Raw genomic sequence first — 20,313 nt, forward strand, 5'->3', positions numbered from 1 at the left:
CGCCGAGGAGGCCATGCAAGTGGATAAGTCTCGCCTGACCCAGGAAGAGAGGAATCGCCGTAGGGAAGAAAATCTCTGTCTTTACTGTACCAGTACCGAGCATTTCTTGGTGGATTGCCCTATCCGTCCTCCACGCCTGGGAAACGCACGCACGCACCCAGCTCACGTGGGTGTGGCGTCTCTTGGTTCCAAGTCTGCTCCTCCACGTCTCACGGTACCCGTGCGGATTTCTTCTTCAGCCAGCTCCTCCCTCTCAGCCGTGGCCTGCTTGGACTCCGGTGCCTCAGGAAATTTTATTTTGGAGTCGTTTGTTAATAAATTCAGCATCCCGGTGACCCGTCTCGTCAAGCCGCTCTACATTTCCGCGGTCAACGGAGCCAGATTGGACTGCACCGTGCGTTACCGCACAGAGCCCCTCCTCATGTCTATTGGACCCCACCTTGAGAGGATTGAGTTCTTCATTCTCCCCAACTGTACCTCTGAGGTTCTCCTCGGTCTGCCTTGGCTCCGGCTTCATTCCCCCACCATTGATTGGACCACCGGGGAGATCAGGAACTGGGACTCTGCCTGCCACAGGAAGTGCCTCTCCCCCCCTCCCAGTCCCGTCAGGCAAGCCTCTGTGCCACCCCATGGCCCCCGTCCTGGTGTCACACTGCCCCGTGCCAGGCCTCGCCCTCTGCCCTCCCTCCCCATTCCCACTCCTGCTGTACTGCCTGCCGTTGAGGAAACCCTCCATTCTTTCCCGGTGTCCTCATCCCAGGGGAGGCAGTTACTGGACAAAGAGAAGGGGAGACCTAAGGGGGGGGTACTGTTACGCCTAGCGCTCCGGGTCCCCGCTCCTCCCCGGAGCGCTCACGGCGTCTTTCTCCCTGCAGCGCCCCGGTCAGTCCCGCTGACCGGGAGCGCCGCACTGTCATGGCCGTTGGGGATGCGATTCGCACAGCGGGACGCGCCCGCTCGCGAATCGCATCCCAGGTCACTTACCCGTCCCGGTCCCCTGCTGTCATGTGCTGGCGCGCGCGGCTCCGCTCTCTAGGGCGCGCGCGCGCCAGCTCTCTGAGATTTAAAGGGCCAGTGCACCAATGATTGGTGCCTGGCCCAATTAGCTTAATTGGCTTCCACCTGCTCCCTGGCTATATCTGGTCTCCTCCCTTGCACTCCCTTGCCGGATCTTGTTGCCTTGTGCCAGTGAAAGCGTTTAGTGTGTCCAAAGCCTGTGTACCTGAACTTCTGCTACCCATCCTGACTACGAACCTTGCCGCCTGCCCCCGACCTTCTGCTACGTCTGACCTTGCCTCTGCCTAGTCCTTCTGTCCCACGCCTTCTCAGCAGTCAGCGAGGTAGAGCCGTTGCTAGTGGATACGACCTGGTTGCTACTGCCGCAGCAAGACCATCCCGCTTTGCGGCGGGCTCTGGTGAAAACCAGTAGCCTCTTAGAACCGGTCCACTAGAACGGTCCACGCCAATCCCTCGCTGACACAGAGGATCCACTACCTGGAAGCCGAATCGTGACAATCCCCTTGTCACTCCTTCGCTTCTGAGCCCTCTACTGCACCCGCCGAACACTTTACATAGACATATGAGGTATGTGCTTACTCGAGAGAAATTGGGCTACAAATATAAGTATACATTTTCTCCTTTTACCCCTTGTAAAAATTCAAAAATTGGGTCTACAAGAACATGCGAGTGTAAAAAATGAAGATTGTGAATTTTCTCCTTCACTTTGCTGCTATTCCTGTGAAACACCTAAAGAGTTAAAATGCTGACTGAATGTTATTTTGAATACTTTGGGGGCTGCAGTTTTTATAATGGGGTCATTTGTGGGGTATTTCTAATATGAAGACCCTTCAAATCCACTTCAAACCTGAACTGGTCCCTGAAAAATTGTGATTTTGGAAATTTTGTGAAAAATTGGAAAATTGCTGCTGAACTTTGAAGCGCTCTGGTGTCTTCCAAAAGTAAAAACACGTACATTTTATGATGCCAACATAAAGTAGACATATTGTTTATGTGAATAAAAAAAAAGGATTTGGAATATCCATTTTCCTTACAAGCAGAGAGCTTCAAAGTCAGAAAAATGCAAAATTTTCAATTTTTTCATCAAATTTTGGAATTTTTCACTAAGAAACGATGCAAGTATCGACAAAATTTTACCAATAACATAAAGTAGAATATGTCACGAAAAAACTATCTCGGAATCAGAATGATAACTAAAAGCATTCCAGAGTTATTAATGTTTAAAGTGACAGTGGTCAGATGTTCAAAAAACGCTCTGGTCCTAAGGTGTAAAATGGCCTGGTCCTTGAGGGGTTAAAGGGGTACTCCAATGGAAAACATTTATTTTTTTAAATCAACTGGTGCCAGAAAGTTAAGCAGATTTGTAAATGACTTCTATAAAAAAAATCTTAAACCTTCCAGTGCTTATCAGCTGCTGTTATGATCCACAGGAAGTTATTTTCTTTTTGAATTTCCTTTCTGTCGGACCACAGTACTCCCTGCTGGCACCTCTGTCCATTTTAGGAACTGTCCAGTGCAGGAGAGGTTTTCTATGGGGATTTGCTCCTACTCTAGACAGTTCCTAAAATGGACAGAGATGTCAGCAGAGAGCACTGTGGTCAGGAAATTCAAAAAGAAAACAGCTTCCTGTGGATCACAAAGGCAGCTGATAAGTACTGGAAGGATTAAGATTTTTTTTTTATAGAAGTCATTTACAAATCAGTCCAACTTTTTGGCACCAGTTGATTTAAAAAAAAAATGTTTTCCAGTGGAGTACCCCTTTAATGTGCCTTTAAAAATTGTTACTAAGACCACTGCTACCAAGGAAGGTGCAAGTGAATAGGTGACCTGTTGGTGACAAATGGGGCATCTCCAAATTGCTCCCTTATATACCTGGGAGGAGCTAGCTTAGTCAGATAAGTCTGAGGTACAGTCAAGTTAAGACCTGAGAGTTGTCTGGTGTTCCTGAGGGAGATCAAGGCCTAGTCACGCAGCCACGCATCCACCACCAGTAACCATTACTGGTGAAAGTCAAAGCCTGGTAAGCACAAATACAGGGGAGAAGTCTAGTCAAGATAGTCAAGTGTCATTAACTAAAGTCAACGTGGGTTGCACAACTCAGTCTAAGTCTACTACAAGTCCCTGCGAGCCAACAAGCGTGAGCATTTCCTTGGGCCCGAACTGAGCTGTAAAGACTTTAAGATCTGTCTGCCTCAGTAAAGTGCCGTTGTTCCGTAACATTGCATTGGAGTGATTATTTGCCCCACGCCTGGCCCAGGAACCAGCAGCTATACCTGGGGTATTGTAGAGGATAACCACACCCTGGCATCACAGGTGAATGCAATCTGCCCTAAGGGTTAACAACATCTGCCCTTCCAACACCCTCACCACAAGACCTGGGGTCAGGCTGGGACTTGTGGCTGTGAGGAGGAGATACATTATAAAGGATAGGGGTGAGGAAAGGATACATTACAAAGCAGTCTATAAACTGTGGACTTCCAACTGGACTTCCAACCCCTAGCACATCCAGGCATCCCGGGGGTTGTAGTTTTGCAGCAGCTGGAGGCACACTGGTTTTGAAATACTGCTATACAGTATGGGTTGCTGATGCTCTCTTCCGTTATAGCACCCTCCCCCCCATCCTTAATAAAGTAAAATGTCCCCTCTTCCCCCTTCCCAAATGCCCTATGAAATCTGCAGTCATTGCACTCCATTACCCCCAAACAAACCCCCTGCTTGCTTTAAGCCCCATGCGGCCAGAGGGGATGCAATACAACACTTTACGACTGTGCTGCAGGCCAAGGAATCAGGGGGAGAAGCCAGCACCGCACAGACGCTAGAGATCTGGGGAGGAAGAGAAGGATTACAGTGCGGCCCAGGCAAATGAAGAAGCAGGACCAACTTCACACTGACAGAATTTATGCTGTGTGTCCATTTTGCTGTGTGCTCCTGCAGTCCTGGCTTATAGTCCTCCTGGGAATCCTACTCGCACAGATAATATTATAAGTAACTATAATACAGTGGACTTTGCATGCAGCTGTACAATGTTTTAATAGGGGTGCCATTGACTGTATAAGACCTTGTATTTTGCATGACAAATTGTAGACCTTGTAGTTGCATGACAAAAGAATAATTCCGGAGTGGATACAGTATATTTTTGTTATCTTTTTCTGGAGGAAATGTGAAAAAACAGCCATCTTGCAGTTTTTTTTCCCCTAATTTTTTTACAAGCAGTAAAATTAACATTTAATCTTTGACTGCTGGAACCCCCAAGGATCATGAGAATGGTGTTCAATATTTCCCTGAATAAATAGAGCAGCAGTGCGCATATATGGCCAGCTCTCCATGCATTCTCTATTGGCCCTACTAATATATTGCAGTGTTTGTCTAACTATCTACATCAGGGGTACTCAACTATTTTTAGTGAGGGTCTGCTTATTTAGGTGAATCTGTCATCTGGTGAAGGTCCGAGCTGAATGCTAAGGCCTGGCTCAACTAGCGGCCACAGTGCCATGAAAGAAATAGGTGCTGCCTGTTGTAGAACATAATTGTTACCCTAATAATAAGTCACAGGGTAATTAGTGTGGAGGAATTAACTCTACTGTTCCCTGTATGACCTGAATACTGCCACACACTGCGCCCCTGCATATAATACTGTTACACACTGTGCCTCGTCATAGAATACTGTTGAACACTGTACTCTTGAATGTAATATTGCTGCACACTGTGCCCTTAAATATATTACTGCTGCACACAGTGCCCCTGGTATAATACTGCCACACACTGTGAAACGGGTATTAAATTGCCACACACTGTGCCCCTGCATATATTACTGCCATGCACTGTGCCCCTAGTGTAATACTGCCATACACTGTGTCCCTGGCATAATACTGTCACACACTGTACCCCTGGTATAGTCCTGCTACACACTGTGCCCCTGAATATATTACTGTCACACACTGTGACCCTGAATATATTACTGCCACATACTGTGCCCCTAGTGTAATACTGCCATACACTGTTTCCCTGGTATAATACTGTCACCCACTGTACTCCTGGTATAGTCCTGCTATAGTCCTGCTATACACTGTGCCCCTGAATATATTACTGTCACACACTGTGCCCCTGAATATATTACTGCCACGCACTGTGCCCCTAGTGTAATACTGCCAGACACTGTGTCCCTGGCATAATACTGTCACACACTGTACCCCTGGTATAGTCCTGCTACACACTGTGCCCCTGAATACATTACTGTCACACACTGTGTCCCTGAATGTATATTAGGGCCACAAACTTTGTCCCTGGTATAATACTGCCATACACTGTGTCCCTGGCATAATACTGTCACACACTGTACCCCTGGTATAATCCTGTTACACACTGTGCCCCTGAATATATTACTGTCACACACTGTGTCCCTGAATATATATTATGGCCACAAACTTTGCCCCCGGTCTAATACGGACCCACACTGTGTCCCTGAGTATAATACTGCACGTGCTTTTGCCCCAAAAATAAAATTGACAAACACTGTGATTTGTACCTCTTTGTCCCTTAAAACAATTAATAAGATGTTTATGCCCTCTCAATGAATGATGCCACTGTGCCCCCACATGAAATGTAGCACTATGTCCCCACATGAACAGTGCCACTGTGCCCCCACATGAACTGTGCCACTGTGCCCCCACATGAACTTTACCTTTGTACCCCTACATGAAGTGTGCCACTATGTCCCAACATGAACTGTGCAATAAATAATTCCCTGTGACTCTCTAGCTGTTTAAAACTACAACTCCCATTATGCACAGACAGAAGATCATGATCGGAGCTGTAGATCTGCAACATTTGGTAGTGTCACAGGTGGGGGAACACAACTATGCACCTGCTATGTCCTCTTCTAGCCAGGCCTGGCCAGGGGAGAATGATGCACCCAGCGGTAATTGCGCCACCTGCATCACAGAAGAAGTGCCAGGTAGGGAAGCAGGAAACATAGTCACATTTAGCAATTCAATTGTATCAATGTCTTAAAGGCCAACTGGCGGTCTAGATGACTGGTGTTTGGGGTCCGGATAGGGGCCTGTGACTCCATTCGGGACCTATGGGCTATTAAGCAAACCTAAGAGCGCTGCCTATTGCACTTTTGAAATAACAAATAGGATCTGGCCATAGAAATCAATGGTGCTCACGTTTCCTGTTTACAGTATAGGTCAGCATCCTGTTTTCGACAGTGTGCAGATAAATATGACTAACATGTGCATTAACATAGTATGAATCTACCCTAAAGTCCATGTAGCCAAGCTTTTTCCTACATTACAGTCACCCTAGACAACTACATGTGGCCATATTTTTAACCAACCTTGTTGTAAGAACATTACACCCTGTTATCAGGCTGCTTGTACAGGTCTGATTTTATCATGTTATTGCAGCTAGATAGCATGTAACATTTACAAAACACAATGGCTGGCATTTATCAAATGCTTTGTGACCATTTAATACATTTGGTGCTCCTACACATTACCAGCACACAAAAAAGGTATAGAAAAATGCTTCAACTACGCCTACAATGATAAATGCCCCCCAATGTTTTAGTGCTGACAGAGTAAAATCCAAGATTGAATTACAGATATGACAGGTAGAATTGTGCTTCAAAACAACAGAAAACAGCAGAATGACAAGAATGTGAGCATGGAATCTAAAATTAAAACACTGCGCCTTTGTATTCAATTTTTGCAGTGGTTCTTGTGATGATAGTAAAGTGTATGCCATACTATTACCACAGTAACTATAAAACTTTATGTCTCAACATTTTTGCAAAAGCTTCACCTCTGTTAGCCAGACAGATAGGAATTAAAAGCCATTTTGAATTAATGTGTGTTCATAGAACACTAGTGAACCTCCAAGATGGGTAGAGATTTATGGGCATACCCAGATTGAGGGAATTAATCTCTAACTGGTGGGGAGTCTGACCACTGGGACCCCACTAATCCCTAAAAAAAAAGCATCTTCAGCTATTTATTAATTTGATATGAATGCACATACTTTCTCGCTTTCACCAAAGCTCATATCTTTATAAATGTAACTACTCCTTAACATTTTGTTAAATTACCTAAGAGCCCCTGCATCAGCTTCTGCTCCCAACTTCTTATAGACAGTTCCTCTCTCCCTTAGTATCCCCTGTCCACTCTTGGAGCCCCTGCTGCCTTCTTCTCCCACAAAACCCCTGCTTCTTTGTATCACCCCACTCCACATACAGGGCCACACACCCAGACTTCTTGGCAGTATTGGGGTCCAATTGCTGATGTCTGCCCTGGCCAGAAGTGATTAACCACAGGAGACGTTGGGCCCCTTTATTTGTCTGGGCCCCTGACAGAAGTGTAATTCCCTGATGGTGATGCTCACCCTTTCATACAGAACTTGACATAAGCAGATAACAACCAAAGGACTCCCATTCAGTGAAAAATGTTTTTATCATAAGAAATGGAAATTAGAATGGAAATATCTGCTATAACATTAGGAAAAGAGATGATAGAAATGCTTTGTTGATCTGGACATAAGTTCTAACAAAGAATATAAAGATTTTATTTTTGCAAAGTGATAAGTTCTTCCAGCTACATGATAAAACCAATGTACATGTCCTATCCCAGAGGCTCAGGATGTCTAGAACTTCAGCTCCAATGAGACTAAGATTATTGGCCCAGATTTACTAAAACTGTCTAATTCTTATATAGTGTAAACTTAGACCAGACAGTCTAAGCAAGCCCCAAATATTAATTGACTTAGGCTATAACAAAAATTAAGATTTAAGCATTGAAATATTTGTAAAGTCTATGGAATAGTAGTCAGTGCACATATTATATAACAACGACCATAGTTCCAAATTGCGTTAAACTAATGAGCATGTTACATAAGGACAGTTGCCACAATGTTTCTGGATGATAACTATGTTTTTCTAAGCCTGGATAATCCCTTTTAAACTGTGCCAGAAATTTACTCCAGAATTCTGGTGCATTTTTGTCACATGATATCATATCTTAGGTTACACCAACTTTTTCTTAAACCATGCCCCCTTTTGAAAAGTGCCAGAAAGGTGTGTAAATGTGGCATTACTCAATTTGGCCCACTTGTAATAGTCAATCTGGACTATTACACCTGGAGTCCTGTGATAATGAGAAGTATATAGAAGAAGATGATAGACAATTCTAGTTTACCATGATGTCCTACCTGTACGGTCGATCAGATGGATGTTGTCGGTCCGGAGTGGTCTCTTACACTTCTCTTCCTTGCTGGAAGTTTTCCTCCTTTTACAGGTCATCCAGGCACAGATATTTTGCAGGAATGCCAATAAACCTTTTCTTTCTTGGTATCTTGGCTGTACTGGGCAGCTCCTCGATATTATTTTCACTGTCCTGGTCTTTGCTCACCTTTCTTCCCATTTTCTCCTTTCTCCACTCCTTTTTTGCCTTTATTGTATGAGAATGGCAAAGAAGATAAAGTGACTAGAAAACTACAGCAATGGGCAGTGAGTTCTCACATGTAATGTTGTTATACTCTAGTGAGCGAATGAGAGATTGCTCTTTGCATCTGGCTGAGTAATCTATCTGCTATTATGATGTCACCAGCCCGATTGTCATGTCATCAGCCAAGGCTTCTTTGTTTCATCAACCAATCAGCTGTTAGGTTATTGAGAGGTGCTTCGGCATAGTTTCTTTCCACAGTTATAAAAGTCAGGGGATACACATGTTTAGTATATACTACACTTTATACATATCTATATTTCTATATATATTCGTTAGATAGCAAAATAAATATTTATGTTTTTAAAGAGCTGTATACCACTCTTCCAATTTTTCACATGTTCTTCTATATAAAGGTTAAAAAAGAAATGAACTAATTGTGTCTTGGTGCCACATGATTTAAAAAGCATACACACCTGCTTCCAGCTGTTGCAAAACTACAACTTCCAGCATGCTGGGATTTGTAGTTTTGCAACAGCTGAAAGTGCACTGCTTGGAAAACAGTATCCTAGACCAGGGGCGTAGCTAGAAACCACAGGGCCCCGGTGCAAAAATTTGCCAGGGCCCCCTATCACCTGACAACCCTCTTCCCCAATCCCAGACGACCCCTTACTCGGCCGCTCAAAGATATCAGTGACTACAGCACTGATGAGACACAGTCAGGAGAATACACAACGATATAAGTGACTGACAGGCAGGGCCAGACAGACAAAACATAGGCCCGGCATTTAAGAATAAGCAGCCCATTTACTACTGGGGATCCAACTGCTGGTACCCCCACCAATCACATTGGTTCCAGTTGCTCTCCAGCTGTTATAAAGCTATAACTCCCATCATGTCTGGAGAGCCTAGGCATTATGGGAGTTGTAGTTTTGCAACAGATGGAGAGCCACAGATTAGGGTACTTCATCACCCATCATCACTGCAGAACTAACAAGTGACTACAGCTGATGGGACAGTCAGGAGAAAACACAATATGAAAGACCTGAGGGACGTCTTCTCTGTTGTCTTTTCTTTTCTTCTCCATCTGATCCAGAAACCAGGACTTCTTCCAGCTCCATCTTCTCTGCAGAGTCTGATAACTGGACATCATAGGTTCTCACTTTCTCAGTAGATCCTCATATGAAGACAATAATCATTATTATTCTGCTAAATACTGTACCCCCTGAATATAATACTGCCACACACTGTATCCCTTGAATATAATACTACCATCCACTGTACCTCCTGCATATAATACTGCCACCCACTGTACCCCTGAATATAATACTGCCATCTACTGTACCCCCTGAATATAATACTGCCACACACTGTATCCCCTGAATATAATACTGCCACACACTGTACCCCCTGAATATAATACTGCCATCTACTGTACCCCCTGAATATACTACTGCCACACACTCTACCCCTGAATATAATACTGTCCCACACTGTACCCCCTGAATATAATACTGCCATCTACTGTACCCCCTGAATGTAATACTGCCACACCTTGTGTCCCCTAAATATAATACTGCCACACACTATACCCCCTGAATATAATACTGCCCCACACTGTACCCCCTGAATATACTACCACACACTCAACCCCTTAATATATTACTGACACACACTGTACCCCCTGAATATAATATTGCCAACTACTGTACCCCCTGAATATAATACTGACACACACTGTACCCCCTGAATATAATACTGCCAACTACTGTACCCCCTGAATATAATACTGCCACACACTGTACCCCCTGAATGTAATACTGCCACCTACTGTACCCCCTGAATATAATACTGCCACACACTGTACCCCCTGAATATAATACTGCCACCTACTGTACCCCCTGAATATAATACTGCCACACACTGTACCACCTGAATATAATACTGCCAACTACTGTACCCCCTGAATAAAATACTGCCACCTCCTGTTCCTCCTGAATATAAAATTGCCACCTCCTGTTCCCCCTGAATAAAATATTGCCACATACTGTTACCCCTGAATATAATCCTGCCACACACTGTGCTCTATGAATATAATACTACCACACACCATACCCTCTGAATATAATACTGCCATACGGTGCCCATGAACGTAATACTGCCACCCACTGTACCCCTGAATATAATAATACTTCCACACACTGTGCCCCTGAATATAAACCCTCAAAAATAACCATGCTATACGATGTACCCTATGAATATAACCCTGCCACACACTACCTTCCAAATATAATAATCCCTTCATAATAATAATACTAATAATACTGTTACACACTGTTTCTTCTCAGTTTAGCTGAATCACACCTGTCCTCCTCCAGACCCCTCTGTCCTCCTCCTGGCTCCTCTGTTCCAACCCCCCTTTCCTCCCAGACCCATAAGTCCTCCTACATGCTCCTCTTCCCCCCTCCCTAGACCACTAAGTCCTCTCCAGGCTCCTCTGCCCCCTCCCCAGACCCCAGAATTCTGCTCTAGGCTCCCCTGCCAAAATCTCCAGACCCCAAAGTCAGACCCATATCCAATCACCTCCTGTCCACCCACATTGATGAACAGCATATGTATTTATGTATGATAGATGTGTATGAGACTGGTGTATGTATGGTAGATGTATGGTTATGATATTTGTGTGTATGATAGATTTATGATACATATACACAGCACACACCCATCTATCATACATACACACACCTATCATTCATACATACATCTATCATCCACACATCCATCATACATTCACATACATCATACATTCACACATCATTGATACATTCATCTAGCTTACACACATCTATCATACATACGCACATCACAAATACACACACATGTACACACACATCTAGCTTACACACATCTATGAAACATACAAACATACAATCATGCAAACACACGCCTGGCGCCTCCTACACCCCCCCACCCCTCCCACCCCTCCCACACACACATGCATAATACATAAATATACATGCACATCATACACACACATACATTATACATAAACACATATCATACATACACCTGCCGCCTCCAGATCGCCCCGCATAATACATCTCCACACATCATACATACATACATCCTTCTACCTTACACACATCTCCACACATCATACATACATCTTGCTTACACACATCTATCATTCATACACACATCATTCATGCACACACATCATTCATACATCTTACATACAGTACATACACACACATCATTCATACATCATACATACAGTATATACACACATCATTCATATATCATACATACAGTACATACACTGTACACACATCATACATACACACACATGCCACCTCCCCCACGTGCATAATGCATACATACACACACATCATACTTAAACACTTCATATACACACCCGCCGCCTCCAGATCCCCACGCATAATACATCTCCACACATCATATATACATCCTTCTAGCTTACACACATCTCCACACATTATACATACATACATGTTGCTTACACACATCATTCATACACCATACACACATCATACATACACCTTACATGCAGTACATACACACACATCATACACCATACATACAGTACATATACACAATCATACATACACCATACATACAGTACATATATGCACATCACACATACACCATACATACAGTACATACACACACATCATACATACACCATACATACTGTACATACACACACATCATACATACACCATACATACAGTACATATACACATATCATACATACACCACACATACAGTACACACACACACATCATACATACACACTCTGCCTCCGATAGCTGCCCGGGCTTGCTGGGAGTTGTAGTTTTGAAACATCTGGAGGTCCGCAGGTTGAAGACCACTGTATCAGACATTGACAAGTGGTGATGATGAAGGGCGGGGCTGATGACATGTGGTGATGATTACAAGGGGATGATGAAGGGGGGGTGTGGGATGATGACAAGGGGATGATGAAGGGGGGTGTGGGATGATGACAAGGGGATGATGAAGGGGGGTGTGGGATGATGACAAGGGGATGATGAAGGGGGAGTGTGGGATGATGACAAGGGGATGATGAAGGGGGGTGTGGGATGATGACAAGGGGATGATGAAGGGGGGTGTGGGATGATGACAAGGGGATGATGACAGGTGGTGATGATGAAGGGGGGATGATGACAGGCAGTGATGATGAAGGGGGAGGATGACAGGCGGTGATGATGATGAGGGTGTTAATGACAGGGGTCTGGATGATGACAGGGGGGATGATGTATTTCCCACCTTAGGCTTATACTCGAGTCAATAACTTTTCCTGGGATTTTGGGGTAAAATTAGGGGCCTCGGCTTTTATTCGGGTCGGCTTATACTCGAGTATATACGGTAGTATTTTGTCTTCTGGCTCTTGTTCCTTTTTCTTTTATATATGCATTTTTCTGCTGGTGGCCTGCACTTTTATTTTACCCTCCAGTCCATGGTTCAGTCCAGTGTTTGCTTACAGCAGCTAGGACTCTGTCTGCTGATTGGTTGATTTAACACACATCTATCTAACTCTGGAGTTATCTAAGCAATATAAAGGAAGATGTATTAAAATCTGCAAAGAGGGAAAGAAGCTGAGTGGCCCATAGCAACCAATCAGATTGCTTCTTTCATTTTTTTAAAGGCCTCTTAAAAAAAGAAAGAAGCAAACTGATTGGTTGCTATGGGCAACTCAGCAACTTTTCCTTTGGACAGGTTTTGATAAATCTCCTCCATGGTCTTTGGTGGTACGCTGTTCACTAATGTCAACATTAAGGGTAGGGTCACACTTAAGGGATCTGCAGTGTGTTTTACACTGGCATCCACCGGTTACCAAACTTATAGTGTGCCTCCAGCAGTTAGAACTAACCCGAATGCCCCTCAGCCTGCTCACAGCGGCAATACTCCGCTCTGAGCAGACACGCATGAGGCCTGCAAGACAACGCTTGTAGTCAGACATCGCAGAGCAGCCGCGATGTCTGAGTACATTGGGCATGCGTGCGGCAACTCAGTGTACACAGACTTCGTGGCTACTCGCTAATTTTTGAGAGCTGTAACTTTTTTATATTTTCATACCTACAATTTTGTGTGATGGCAAATTTTTTCTATGAAGAGTTGACATTCCTAGTGGTGTCATTTTGGAGTACATTGGACATTTTGATCACTTTTACTGTTTTTTTTACAGAGGCGGCATTGGCACGGTTTTTATTTTATATTTTGAGCACAGGGAAACATAAGACCCTATGCCCAAATGGAGGCCTCCTCCTCCCCTTATAGGCTTCCTTTCCATCTCCATAAGTGGAGTCTTTACAAATTTTTTACGGTAATTCTTGCTAATAGCAGTATATTGGAACTGTGTGGGGTCTTGTTTTTTGCAGCATAGGTAGCGGTTTGGAATAGTACTAATTTTGGGTATATCTGACATTTTGATCACATTTTATGAAATTTTTTGTGAGGAGGCATTACCCAAAATCAGTAATTTTGGCAAGATTATTATTATTTTTTTTTACGGTGTTCACCATGCATTATCAATAACATGATAATTTCATTTTTCAGGTCGGTACGATTATGGCGATACCTAATATATGTACATTATTTGATGGTTTATTACTTTTGCACTGTCAAAAAAAATATTTTTGATTAAAATTCTTGTTAGTGCATCGCTATTTTTTGAGAGCAGTATTCTTTTCGATTTTTTACACCGACAATGTTGTGTGGTGGCAATTTTTTTCCATGAAGAGTTGACATTCTTAGTGGTTCCATTTAGGAGTACGTGGGACATTTTGATCACTATTTATTTTAGTTTTACAGAGGCAGCATTGGAACAGTTTTTATTTAATATTCTGAACACAGGGAAACATAAAACCCTGTGCCCAAATGGAGGCCTCCTCCTCCCCTTATAGCCTTCCTTTCCATCTCCATAATTGGTGTCTTTACCAATTATTTTCTGTAATTCTTGCTAATAGCAGTATATTGGAACTGTGTGGGGTCTTGTTTTTTGCAGGATAGGTAGAATTTTTGAATAGTACTAATTTTGGGTATATCTGACATTTTGATCACATTTTATGAAATTTTAAGTGAGGAGGCATTACCAAAAATTAGTAATTTTGGCAAGAGTATTATTATCATTTTTTTCGGTGTTCACCGTGCATTATCAATAACATGATTATTTCATTCTGCAGGTCGGTACGATTACGGCGACACCTCATTTATGTACTTTATTTGATGGTTTATTACTTTTACACTATAAAAACTATTTTTGATTAAATAAATCTTGTTAGTGGATCGCTACTTTTTGAGAGCTGTATATTTTTTTTATTTTGATACCGACAATGTTGTGTGATGGCAAATATTTTCCATGAAGAGTTGACATTTCATAGTGGTACCATTTTGGAGAAGATGGGACATTTTGATCACGTTTTATTTTAGTTTTACAGATGCGGCATTGGCACAGTTTCTATTTAATATTTTGAACACAGGTAAACATAAGACCCTGTGCCCAAATGGAGGCCTCCTCCTCCCCTTATAGCCTTCCTTTCCATCTCCATAATTGGTGTATTTACCAATTCTTTGCTGTAATTCTTGCTAATAGCAGTATATTGGAGCTGTGTGGGGTCTTGTTTTTTTGCAGGATAGGTAGCAGTTTTGAATAGTACTAATTTTGGGTATATCTGACATTCTGATCATATTTTATGACATTTTTAATGAGGAGGCATGACCCAAAATCAGTAATTTTGGCAAGAGTATTATTATTATTTTTACGATGTTCACCGTGCCTTATCAATAACATGATAATTTCATTCTGCAGGTCGGTACGATATGGCGATACCTAATATATGTACTTTATTTGATGGTTTATTACTTTTGCACTGTCAAAAAAACTATTTTCGATAAAAAATTCTTGTTAGTGCATCGCTACTTTTTGACAGCTGTATTCTTTTCTATTTTTTATACCGACAATGTTGTGTGATGGCAATTTTTTTCCATGAAGAGTTGACATTCTTAGTGGTTCCATTTTGGAGTACGTGGGACATTTTGATCACTTTTTATTTTAGTTTTACAGAGGCGGCATTGACACGATTTTTATTTTATATTTTGAGCACAGAGAAACATAAGGCCCTGTGCCCAAATGGAGGCCTCCTCCTCCCCTTATAGCCTTCCTTTCCATCTCCACAATTTGAGTCTTTACCAATTCTTTGCCGTAATTCTATTGGGACTGGGTGGGGTCTTGTTTTTTGCAGGAAAGGTAACGTTTTTTAATAGAACTAATTTTGGGTATATCTGACATTTTGATCACATTTCTTGAAATTTTTAGTTAGGAGGCATTACCCAAAATCAGTAATTTTGGCAAAAGTATTATTATCATTTTTACGTTGTTCACCGTGCATTATCAATAACTTGATAATTTCATTCTGCAGGTCGGTACGATTATGGCCATACCTCATTTATGTAATTTATTTGATGGTTTATTACTTTTACAATATCAAAAACTATTTTTGGTTAAAAAAAAATCTTGTTAGTGTATCGCTACTTTTTGAGAGCAGTATTCTTTTTTATTTTTTATACTGACAATGTTGTGAGATGGCAAATTTTTTCCATAAGGAGTTGTCATTCTTAATGGTACCATTTATGAGTATATAGGACATTTTGATCACTTTTTATTTTAGTTTTTCAGAGGCGGAATTGGCACAGTTTTTATTTAATATGTTGAACACAGGAAAACATAAGACCCTGTGCCCAAAACCTTGCCTCCTCCTCCTCCCCTTATAGCCTTCCTTTCCAGCTCCACCAATTCTTTGCTGTAATTCTTGCTAATAGAAGTATATTGGAACTGTGTGGGGTCTTGTTTTTTGCAGGATAGGTAGCGGTTTTGAATAGTACTAATTTTGGGTATATTTGACATTTTGATCACATTTCATGAAATTTTTAGTGAGAAGGCATTACCCAAAATCAGTAATTTTGGCAAGAGTATTATTATTATTTTTACGGTGTTCACCGTGCATTATCAATAACATGATAATTTCATTCGGCAGGTCTGTACGATTATGGCGATACCTCATTTATGTACTTTATTTGATGGTTTATTACTTTTACAATATCAAAAAACTATTTTTGATTAAAAAAAAGGAGATTTTTTAATACTTACCGTAAAATCTCTTTCTCGAAGGATCCATTGGGGGACACAGACCATGGGGGTATGCTGCTGTCTCTAGGAGGTATGACACTATGGCAACAAAAAAGTCGGCTCCTCCCAGCAGGATATACCCGCCTCCAGGCCCTGAGCTAATCAGTTTTAGTACCAGAGCAATAGGAGAGGACCGACAGGTCAAGGAAAAAACACGAACTGTCCGAGAACCAGAAGAAAAAATATAACTGAACACACCCTCGGACAGAGACAGTGGCATACCAAGGGGGGGAGAGGGGGGGGTGCTCTGCATTTACCTATAGGGAAGGGGGGGAGAGGGAGAGGGGGGCTCTGCATTTACCTATAGGGAAGGGGGAGAGGGGATTTGCTCTATATTTACCTAAAGGGAAGGGGGGAGAGGGGGGGGTGCTCTGCATTTACCTATAGGGAAGAGGGGGGTGCTCTGCATTTACCTATAGGGAAGGGGGGGAGGGGGGGTGCTTTGCATTTACCTATAGGGAAGGGTGGGAAAGGGGGGTGCTCTGCATTTACCTATAGGGAAGGGGGGGGTGCTCTGCATTTACCTATAGAGAAAGGGGGAGAGGGAGGTGCTCTGCATTTACCTATAGGGAAGGGGGGAGGGGGGGGTGCTCTGCATTTACCTAAAGGGAAGGGGGGAGAGGGGGTGCTCTGCATTAACCTATAGGGGAGAGGGGGTGTGCTCTGCTTTTACCTATAGGGCAGGGGGAGGGGGGGTGCTCTGCATTTACCTAAAGGGAAGGGGGGAAAGGGGGGGTGCTCTACATTTACCTATAGGGGAGAGGGGGGGTGCTCTCCATTTACCTATAGGGAAGGGGGAGGGGGGGTGCTCTGCATATACCTACAGGGAAGGGGGGGAGAGAGGGGGTGCTCTGCATATACCTATAGGGAAGGGGCAGAGGGGGGGTGCTCTGTATTTACCTATAGGGAAGGGGGGAGGGGGGTGCACTGCATATACCTATAGGGAAGGGGGGGAGAGGGGGAGTGCTCTGCATATACCTAGGGCTGGGCGGTATGACCATATATGTGTATCATGGTATTTCTTTATCTTACGGCGGTTCCACGGTATATAACGGTATTTCCCCCCCGACCCAAAATCATGTGACCCCCCAGCGCTGTTCTGCTCCCCCCAATAATGATTAATGCAGGTTTGAGACCACTGCTGTACACTGTATACCTATGCCCGTGCTGCAAAAGATAAAGAAAATAAACTTAACTCACCCACGTCGGCCGCACGCTGGGGTCGGGAACGCCGGACAGCCGTCAGCCTATCACCGGCCAGAACGATGCCCCGCCTCTGCCAGTGATAGGCTGAGCCCACTGTCATGTAAGAAGCCGGCTTCATACATGACAGTGGGCTCAGCCTATCACTGGCCAGGGCGGGGAATCGCTCTGGCCGGTGATAGGCTGACGGCTGTCCGGCGTTCCCGTCCCCAGCGTGCGGCCGACGTGGGTGAGTTAAGTTTATTTTCTGTATCTTTTGCAGCCCGGGCATAGGTATACAGCGTACAGCAGTGGTCTCAAACCTGCGGACCTCCAGCTGTTGCAAAACTACAACTCCCAGCATGCCCGGCTGTCCGCGAATGCTGGGAGTTGTAGTTTTGCAACATCTGGAGGTCTGCAGGCTGGAGACCACTGGCGTACAGTATAGAGTTCCAGCGCCCGGCGGCCCCCAACAAAGAGGAGGAGGGGAGTGCTTGACATATGTGAGTAGCACCCAGCTGGGCTGATCATTAATTGGGGGGAGCAGAACAGTGCTGGCGGGTAACATAGGATTAGTTCCCGATGTGGGGACAGCGCTGTGCTAGGCTGATAATACATTTCTGAGGGGGAGGGGCCCAACCGGTATTGCGGTATGGGGGAAAATTCATATCGTGCAGCCCAAAAAACTTGGTATTCGGTATGAACCGGTATACCGCCCAGCCCTAGATATACCTATGGGAAAGAGGGGGGGGGGTGTAGTTCTGCATATGCCTATGGGGAAGAGGGGGTGGGGGGTTTAGCTCTGCATATACCTATGGGAAAGATGGGGTGTAACTCTGCATATACCTATGGGAAAGAGGGGGGTGTAGCGTAGCTCTGTATATACCTATGAGAAAGAGAGGGGGGTGTAACTCTGCATATACCTATGAGAAAGAGAGGGGGTGTAACTCTGCATATACCTATGGGAAAGAGGGGGTTACCTGGCTACCTACCTACCTGCCCTTTTACTATGCAGGACACCAAGGAGGGCATTATTACAGTTTGTGGGCCTATAGATGGAAAGATTGTGTAGAGGAGGGCACTGAATGTATGCAGAGTCTGACATGTTTTTCCTGCAGATGTTAAGAGTAGTGTTGCTCGCGAATATTCGCAATTCGAATATTATTCGCGAATATCGCATATTCGCGAATTCGCGAATTTCGCGAATATAGCGCTATATATTCGTAATTACGAATATTCGTTTTTTTTTTTTTTTTTTTTTTCTTCACAGTACACATCACAGTGATCATCCCTCTCTGCTTCCAGCTTGTGTGGTGTAAAGAAGGCTGTAATACTACTGTGTGAGACTGGCGTGCGAAAATTCGCATATGCGAAAAGTAGCATATGTTAATTTTCGCATATGCGAATTTCCGCATATGCTAATTTTCGCATGCGCGAAAATAAAACGAGGATATAACGAATATGCGAATATTCGCGAATATATGACGAATATTCGTCCATATATTCGCGAATATTCGCGAATTCGAATATGGCCTATGCCGCTCAACACTAGTTAAGAGATCTACATGGCGGTCTTATCCGGACAGAGAAGAAAAGGAAAGAGGACGCCGCTGATCAGAAAAGACGTAATTGTGAGTCCCAAAATGTAACTGTAATCGCTTATATGGTATACACATCCTGTGTACAGCTGATATTTACCGCCATATGGTCCTGTATATAATCACTTATATTGTATACAGATCCTTTATAGTATACTGGTCTGTATATAGTGGTTTTATTCAGTACAGTATGGCGGTATTATCCAGTTATTGTGTGGTGGTATATATTTACTCCTTGTATACCAGTATTAATGGTCATGGAAATTTACCTACGTTAAAGTGTTTCTTATATATATAAATTTTAGTTTAATGTGTGTGGGATTTGGGTGTAATAGGAGCATGGCAGAAGATTGACGAGCTGCAGAGCCTAGCAGAGGCCCTTGCCTTTTTTTGGTCCGGGGGCCCCGAGTGTTGTCAGTCCGCTCCTGGGGGGAGGGGAGTGAGGGGGTGTAATTAAGGGGGGGGGGGTGTGGGGGGGGGCAAACAAAGGGTCCGCCCCGGGTGCCAAATGCTCTAGGTATGCCTCTGGACAGAGAACCAAAGAGAAACCGAAAAGGGCAGGAGCTGTGTCCCCCAATGGATCCTCCGAGAAAGAGATTTTACATTAAGTATTAAGAAATCTCCTTTTCTCTATCGGCTCCATTGGGGGACACAGACCATGGGATGTACCAAAGCCGTGGGCAGATAAGCAGTCAGGCAGACGGCTGTTCCACTACCGCCTGCAGCACTTTACGGCCCAGACTAGCATCAGCCGATGCGAAGGTATGTACCCGCTAGAACCTCGAGAAAGTGTGCAAAGTCGACCAGGTAGTCGCCTTGAGCATCTGCAAGGCCGAGGCTTTGTTCTGGAGAG

At 43.8% G+C, this 20,313-nt stretch overlaps 1 protein-coding gene across 5 annotated transcripts in view; it reads right to left on the reverse strand.

The window, feature by feature from the left end:
- The window catches only part of MAPKAPK2 (MAPK activated protein kinase 2), a 767,506-nt gene that overhangs the window by 543,350 nt on the left and 203,843 nt on the right, over positions 1-20,313 (reverse strand). For 3 of the 5 annotated variants that reach the window (XM_056557994.1, XM_056557995.1, XM_056557991.1), the window contains one exon: positions 8,221-8,459. The gene's annotated coding sequence lies outside the window, so the exon portion shown is untranslated. Of the gene's footprint in view, positions 1-8,220; positions 8,572-9,498; positions 9,631-20,313 lie in introns of those variants that run through there. The other 2 variants (XM_056557993.1, XM_056557992.1) reach the window with 2 other exon arrangements.

The sequence above is a fragment of the Hyla sarda genome, chromosome 2 (genome assembly GCF_029499605.1).
Source record: "Hyla sarda isolate aHylSar1 chromosome 2, aHylSar1.hap1, whole genome shotgun sequence".
Lineage (NCBI taxonomy): Eukaryota > Metazoa > Chordata > Amphibia > Anura > Hylidae > Hyla > Hyla sarda.